At 36.5% G+C, this 8,989-nt stretch overlaps 1 pseudogene; it reads left to right on the top strand.

Annotated features, from left to right (window-relative positions):
• Nucleotides 1-1,633: 1,633 nt before the first annotated feature.
• LOC117431963 (insulin-like) lies at nucleotides 1,634-3,152 on the top strand (annotated as a pseudogene).
• The last annotated feature ends 5,837 nt before the right edge of the window (nucleotides 3,153-8,989 follow it).

Raw genomic sequence — 8,989 nt, 5'->3', positions numbered from 1 at the left:
AAAGCAGAGGCATACAATGAAATTGTATTGGCTGACAAAGTAATGGGCCAGACAAGATTTGAGATCCGTTCCAGCTTGGATTGGCTAAAAAAAACAAAAACAAAACAAACAAAAAAACATCAAAAGTGCCCATTCACTTCAAGAACAGGTCTCCACCCTTTGCGCCTATCAACTTGTGCTTGTGCCATCTTTTGGAATGCATCAGACATTAATCCCTGTTAAGTTACTAAGCAAACTATGTGCACATAGCAAGATAGCAACTTTCATTAGCATTAGCATTGTCAGGCCCAGAACCCTGAGTTTAAGTAGCACAGATTATTGTGCTGATTAGAAATGACAAACAAAAATGTTTGTTTGATCTTACCATCTGGAAGGAGTACATCTGAGGCAACCATGAGATAATATTTCAGTATTAATTAGCCTTGAGCTGATCCACTTTTGTGAAATGAGACAATACTTTTTAAAAACAAGATGCTAATAGCATCAAAACCTTTTAGTATCTCCCTGAGGAGACCAACAAAAAGGGCTTTGTATTCTAGCATCAATCACACCTGCAACTATAACATTACAGTCCTAGTGTATTAGCCTCAAGTAACCCTAGCATAGCTAGAAGAATTACCATCAATGGCAATACAATTGATTTCAAACAAATACTGCACGGTGGCCCTGATACAGATATACTATGGTACCACTACCAGTTTGTAGTGGTTCATACCACTGTGATGCTGTTGGGATGTCACAGTACAACACTATTACTCACTGTGCACAGCAGCCTCAAAAATCATATTTTAGCTGTGCCGCCATTGCCCCCTAATACAGAACCATTGCCATTGTAACGACAGCTCTGCATTTTAATTGAATACTTCAGCTAGAGGTTGGTAAAGCAAACAACTATTATATTGTCTTTTTTTTTTTTTTTTTTTTTTTTTAAACAGCTACATTTCTTCAGGCTTTCAAAGAATGGGACCCTCTTATCAGTAAGCAAACAATTTTTTTTACAAACTTGGGTTTGAACACCCATGCTTTATAAATATTAGCAAGTTGTATATTAGACTTGGTTTAAGGGGATAAATATATCTGGAGTAAACATTTTAGATGTTTTTTTATTGATCTCAAAATGTATAAAGTTGTATCTTAAAGGATCCCAATGATTTAAAATAAACTACTTGGTAAACCAATCCATACACTCACCACTCTCTGTGTAAAAAAAGTGTCTCTTACTCTCTGTCACCACTTTATTTCCATCTGTCCTCTGGTCTTGTTTTTTTGTGCTCAGGTCTAACAACTGAATAGGGTTTACTTTGCCAAATCCTTTTCTGATTTGAAGGACTTTAATGAAGTCCTCCATAACCCTTTGCACTAGGCTAAATAGATTCAGTTCCCTCAATCTTCAGAACTAATTTCTTTAAGTACTGTGATTAGTCTGGTTGCTTTTCACACAATGCTGTTGAGTTTTTAAATATTGAAAAGTACATTTAACATTCAGGTTAGCACATTATCAGTGACTTGAAAATAGCAAAGGTGACTGAAAGACTCAACCTGGTCTTGTCCCAGTCTTTCTTGTCACAGTTAACATGTGATCTCACTTGATGTTTTCCCCCTCTCTGATGCAGTGCTTTGTACCATATTTACAATGGTCCTCTAGTTCCGAGTTCTCTCTCTGCTCGCTTTGCTTGTCTTGTCCTCTCCTCACATGAGCAAGGCTGCCGTAAACCAGCATCTCTGTGGATCTCACCTGTTGGAGGCGCTCAACCAGATCTGTAGAGAAAGGGGTTTCTTCTACATTCCCGACAAAAAGAAGAGAGACATGACCTCTCCTTTTAGTAAGTACAGTAAAAATACGATTTCTCAAGCTCTCTATATGTATTATTATGACAATTAACTACAAATGAATACAAATAATTTACTAGATGACATACATGCAGGGGCTAATACTCTGCTAAGGAGTGCTGCTCTCTTTACAAGGTAATACATGTAGTTTCCTGTGTTCCTGCAGTTATGTACAGTACAGTATATACACATATTCTATTATACCACATCAAAGTTCTACTAAATGACCAGGCTGTGAAACAGGTGTTGATTCTTGTTTCAGAGCAGGGATATAGTTACAGGAGATGAAGATGTCCCAGTATAAATATTCCAGTATTGTTTATTTTTCATATCCATAGATAAATATGTGATGATGTCTGTGAATTTATAAATCAGAGCATGTGATTAATCAATGAATTGCATATCTTGAAAGACCCATAGTCTACATAATTGTAACAATTTACTGCAAAAACAGGATTTTTTTCATTCAAATAAACAGTTAAAGTACATGGAAAGCTGTTTCAGTAAATGAATTAATAATTTTTAAACTGATTTAATGTTAATGTGCTTACTTTTTTGTGTAGTTAACTTTATTTAACAACACATAATTGGTTATAATTAATTGAATTTAAGTAACACAACCTTTAGACTTTCTTTCCATCAGTTAATCTTAATTATATTTTGTGCACATCTCTTAAATATGTTTGAATATATTCCACCATATGGGCTTTTCTTTCTAGAAAATAAATGGTGCAAAATATTAATAACCCTTTTCCATTCTGCCATTCATTCATTTGCTTTACTCGCCTTTTTCCAATTTTGCTGTCTTAGGCAACAACTGAAAACAGAGCAAAACAAGGTTGATAAAGAACACTAGATGTTTTATTCACTTAAGGAACAGTTCCTTAAAGAACATGTGGCAACCTTAAGCACCATATGGTAGCAGGCAACCTCCTGTAACTAAGTAGCAGCTTTCTCCTTTGAGGTGACCTTTGTAGTAAACCCAGCAGCTCCCACAAACCTGGTTATGCCATTGTTTAACAATCAGTTTCTATACCATTGTAATCTCCGAGCAGAAACAGAAAACCCACATGCATGTGAACCTGTATTAGATCCTCCGGGACACAGTGTGTCATGCATTGTCTGAAATTTCCTTTTGACCTCGGTAATTGTGGAATTTTGAACTGTTTCTAGGTTTCCTGTCTGGAAAGCCTGCTTCAGAAAACGATGTGGACGAGTTTCCATTGAAGCAACAAGGAGAGGCGAAAGTGAAGAGAGGCATTGTGGAACATTGCTGTCACAACCCCTGCTCCCTGTACGATTTGGAAAGTTACTGCAATTAAGCACAATTACAAGGTGTTTTTTTTTTTTTTTTTTTGCTATGCTAACTTAATAAAGAGGCATTGTAAATTAATGTTTCTCATCAATCATTTTGCTAATGTAACGAGCCGTTTTATGTTGCACGTGAAAACAAATAAATACTATAGACTTAGATCCCCCTTTTTGGATTATATTTGTGAAAGAATGAATCAATAAATGCCCAGAGCGTCAAGTACCAAACACAAGAGCAAGGGGAGAACGGTCCGACCCCAGAATTGGGTGTGTCATTCACCAAATATGGCAAAGCGGTCTTTGTATGATGATCTGTTTTGTAAAAGAGGTGCTCATTTATAATGGGAATGTATCACCTAAGTTGTGATTCATCATTTTTATTTTCAATAACTAATGTTTAACCTGAATACATCTATCTTCAGTGTGTATTAAACACAGCAATTCCTCCATTTAGTCTATTACTAACCAAACTATAAACTAAAATTAAGCAACTGATAAGTCTAACAACAAGGCCTTTGTTTTGCACAGACTGGCTATAGATATTTTCTTGTACTCTGCTACAGAAGTCCCACCTAGCATAAAAGAGAAGGAGGATGTAGCAGTCAGGTTATAATACACTCTTTTTAGGCAGAGACACAATGTAATGGGAACAGGGCCATTTCAACTGAAGGATCTGAAGAGCAGTGCTGAAGATGAAATGAACAAAGAGTTTTATCTGGTCCAGACATTGATGCTAACCACTGTTATTTAATATGTTTATAAAGGCAAGGTATCCTTCACATTATTTACACTCACTGCAGTCTATTTACTAAGTTGAGTTTCTGTGGTCAATTTCATATTCATATCTGACATCAGTTGCATGACAATATTTCTGATGCTTATATCTGCTCAGTTGAGTTAAGCAGGAAACAGCAGGAAACTAGGTCGTGATTGGGTGTATTTTAGTAACACTGAGGAGTACCAAAATCTAAGACAATAGGAGGCTGTGTGGTCCAGTGGTTAAAGAAAAGGACTTGTAACCAGGAGGTCCCAGTTCAAATCCCACCTCAGCCACTGACTCATTGTGTGACCCTGAGCAAGTCACTTAACCCCCTTGTGCTCTGTCTTTCGGGTGAGACGTAGTTGTAAGTGACTCTGCAGCTGTTGCATAGTTCACACACCCTAGTCTCTGTAAGTCGCCTTGGATAAAGGCGTCTGCTAAATAAACAAATAATAAATAACAATATTTTACACCACAGAAGAAAGCAAACAAAACTTGTTTCACACATATAAGCTCAAGTTACAATTTCAAGCGAAGGGTAAAACGAAGAATTTTCCTTTTGTACCACCAGATGTCTGCTTTTAAAACGCAAATACAAATGTTTTCTTTAACATTCATTTATTTAAAAATTACACATTTGAAACATATCATGAATAGAATTGCAAGAGAGGTAAGATTTATGAATTTCAAGTAATCACTGCAAACAATACATACTATCAGTGTGACATTCTTGAGATAGCAATGCTCTAGCCACCAAATCAAAATTGCTTTGGCTAGAATGGGTATTGAAAAATCGGATCCTTTCCATATTCAAACCTATAAGGAATATACACGCTGGAGTCCATTAGTACTAAAACCCTTTATTCAATTCAGTATTATTAGGGGGCAAACCAGTGTGGAAAACATCTGTCGCCACCCTTCAGCAATAACCGGAATCCAAATTGAAGCCTTGGAAAAATATGAGCTCCAAGAGCTGAACCGGATTGTGCACTGCCATCCGGAAACAAGGACCATAGTTTTCTCCAGCACATATTTGAATATGTGTGTAATATTGGATTTTAAACTGACTCTGAAGGATGCATGAAGTTATACAGTGTTCCATAGCCTTAAAAATGTTATGAATGGTACATAGTGTACAATTCAAATAAACCAATTGTTCAAATTCTTTGGGACAAATATGGCTACATAGAGCATTAAACATTGTTAAAAGGCACAGCCCGCACCCCACAAGCAAGCATCTTAACCATGAGTCAGGCTAGTCTGCATTTGTGTTTTCTAGAGCTTTTAACCTCATCTCATGGGTTAGAATCTGTAACAGCAGTGCATCACACAACACTGCCCATTCCACTCTTCCCCCTTTAACCTCAGCAATCGGCTGCACACTAATGTTACAGGATGGAGGCTGGATGTGAATCAGTGACCCCACACAAGGATCTTAACCACAGTACTATGCAATAGAGCCAGGTTAATCTGAAGGATTGGTTATAGAGTCTGCATCACACAACACTGCCTGTTACACAGTATGACATATAGTAGCAGACAACACTTGTGAAAATGGGTGACTTACATTTTCAAACATCAGCTCATTAAGGGAATTTTTGAGAGAACTGAAGGGATTTGTAGAAGATTCTTTCCATACACTTTGGGCTGAATTTGAGGTACTTGGCAAGTGCAGGCTGGGAATTGTGCACTACAAGCATTGCACTGGATATGTAGGGAGATATGAGCAGACTTTGTGGGCTCCTGTCCATCAATGACTAAAAAAACAATGCTTTGAGAAATAAGAGCAATCCCAGATGTTGCTTTTCTCTTACTTATTCTGTTAATTTCATATATGTATTTATTTATTGATTCAAATTGTGTCTGGTGGTCAACGCTATCTTAAAGAACACCTCGGCTAAGCGAACCCTTCTCTTCCCGAGGTGTGTTCTCTTAGCTGGAGACTACTGTATTACACAAGGTTAATTTCTGTTGCAAGGGATTGGTGAATAAAATAATAATTGCAAATTTTCACAGACCTGATTGACAGCAGATCTGCCAATCAGAACGTTATTATTATTATTATTATTATTATTATTATTATTATTATTATTATTATTATTATTATTATTATTATTATTATTATTTATTAGCAGACGCCCTTATCCAGGGCGACTTACAATTGTTACAAGATATCACATTATTTTTACATACAATTACCCATTTATATAGTTGGGTTTTTTACTAGAGCAATCTAGGCAAAGTACCTTGCTCAAGGGTACTGCAGCAGTGTCCCCCACCTGGGATTGAACCCACGACCCTCCGGTCAAGAGTTCAGAGCCCTAACCACTGAAAGTACCGCAGCGGTTTAGTATATTATTATTATTTTGATTTCCATTACATGAGAGTAGATGTTAAAACTTCATGCTGATTTGAACTCGGCTCTCGCCAAGATAAGCACCAACTAAGACGTAGCTTTACAGTAAACTAATGTGATCCATCTGTGTCTCCATCCATCTGCGCTTCCTTCCATATGATGATGTACTAGATATCCTTCTGTCTGGTGTTGATGGCTGAAGTGTAATGCTGGCTCCAGGGATCAGCTTGTTGCCTCCCTAGCGCATCAGCACACGCAATGGCTGCGATGCTGGCTCTGGGGATCAACCATAGTGTGGTCTCCCCAGCGCATCAGCATTACAACCGTCTGGATTATATAAACAAATAAACAATGACAAATATATAACTAAGTTAACCATTAATATTAATAATAATAATAATAATAATAATAATAATAATAATAATAATAATAAAGTAACAACTGTGCGGCTGTGTCTTTGTAACCTCCAGATAAATATTAGTAAAAATAACATAGCTTTTATAGTGTTGCACTTAAGAGACACATTAATATACTTTAATGACCATATTTTGATATGTTGTAAACAAAACATTTCCCTTAAAACGACTCCTATGCATTTTAATGCAGTACGGACTTAGTGCACTGGGACAGCTGCTCAGTCATTGCCTTCCACTTTTGACAGGCGATTTACAGTGGGTGTTTTTAGAGGTACGTATTGTACAACCAGCATGCATTCACTTTTAGTTTTTTAATTGTGATGTTTTATTTATTTTTTTAACTATTGAAGTTGGTTTAAAGTTCAAAGTTGGTTTAGAGTGGACAGTAATACAGAGTTGATTTTTGCTTCAGAGATCTATAAGTTAGGTTCAAACTGATTAATAAAATCCATTTAGATTTTTTCTGTTTAAATCTATAAATCAGATATTTATCAATGGAACTCCTTTATTCTTTTGTGGATGCTGTTTTAGCAAGTTTCTATATAAAAGTATCCCTCTCAATGAACAATGAAAATATTGCAAAATCCTTTGAACGTCCACTGTGTAGGGTTATATATTAGGATAGTATTTTATTCAAAAGCTTATTATGACAGGACAGAGGCCCTACACACTAGGAAATGTGTGTCTTGTGGCTGTTTTTTAAAGACACACAAGGTGAATTGGGGATTGAGCCAGGGTGGGAATCACCTGGCACTAATTTAATTAGGAACACCTGCCTGCAATTAGACAGGCAGGTATCTAAACTAGGCCTGAAATGTTTAGTTTGTTGGTGTTAAGGCCTGTGTTAGGTATTTAATACTTATGTGTATAAGTGTTGGTGTTTGGTTAGTGGTAAACAGTTTAGCCATCTAGTTTATTAGCTACAACTTGAAAATGCTTAGCTACACACTCCTGGTATCCACTCAATTTCTAGCTGTGTCCTCTGGCCCTGTGATTATAATATTGACTCGGGTTAACTCCTTTCAACATTGTAATAATTTCATTCCAGTTTCCCCAAGCCTTTCTTTGTAAATAGACTGGGTTCCCTCATCCTCGCTTCAGAACTTTGTAGCCGTGAGATTTGTGTAGTTCCTCATCCCTTGATTCTCTCAATGTCCTTTGAGAAAGCAGGGACCAGAACTCAATGTCAGTTGACAATTTGCAAAAAATTCCAAATATTTTGGTGAATTTGTTTTAAGGAGAAAAAAAGTCAGTTCTGCCTTGTTTGGCATTTTCTGTCAGTCACTGCATTATGAATTTACAGGTAATGAACTGCACTTTGTATTTGATTATGCAGTATGCTTAATGTAGTTAGAAATAATTGTGACAATTGGCAATTGCGTAGACCCTCATACGTCACTTGCTTGAGAAAACAGTGGACTTTCAACGTGCGTTTAACCTAACATTTTGCATCCATTAACCGTGCAAGTTAAACATATTTAATTACCATTCTCTGCTACAGTACAGGCTACATCATCACTGGTGATCAGCAAGCCTTGCATTGATGTAGCCAGTGTTGGGGCGTTATGCATTACATGTAACAAGATACTGTAATCTGATTACATTTTTTTCAGTAACATAACTGCCATGGTTTGTTTTTCAGACATGTAATGAAATGTGGTAACAGATTATATTTTACGTGAAAAAATAACCTGGTTACTTTTATGTACATTTAAAATGGTTAATGCATAACATGGACATCAGAAAATGCAATCAAACCTTACATGTCACACTGCAGTCTACAATGCACAATATACAATTCCCAAACCCGACCTTCCTATACAGTATATAAGAGTATCTCTTTACTTTGGAAATAGAACCAAAATAGTTATTTACTGATTTGTATCAGCAATAAAATCAGTCTGTCTTAAAATTCCTGCTTCAAAGCTGATCTAATTAAACTTGCGCTCTGTAAACAGTATATACTGTGTTTTAAAATTGGTTTGTGATACAACTGTGTGTATGTGCTTAGACCCAGATATTTAAAATATCCAGTAACAAAATATTTTTAAATAGTAAAAAATATACGAAATGTACTTTAAAAACACTTAATGTAAATGGTGGTACAACAAAGACAATTGGCATAGTGTGTCAGCAATGGCTATTTAGAAGATTAGCAAGTGAAATACCCCTGTTCTCAAATTTAAATAAGTGGTAAGACAATCAAGGGCGTAGGTTTGGTTTGAACATTGGTGGGGACACAATTTTTTAGGGGGGTGGAGTCGCGGTCGCTAGGGGGGTTCAGGGGTGTGCCCCCCCGGGAAGACATTTTTTAGG

Source organism: Acipenser ruthenus, chromosome 27 (genome assembly GCF_902713425.1).
Source record: "Acipenser ruthenus chromosome 27, fAciRut3.2 maternal haplotype, whole genome shotgun sequence".
Taxonomy (NCBI): Eukaryota; Metazoa; Chordata; class Actinopteri; order Acipenseriformes; family Acipenseridae; genus Acipenser; species Acipenser ruthenus.
This window is presented reverse-complemented; position numbering and strand designations above follow the sequence as displayed.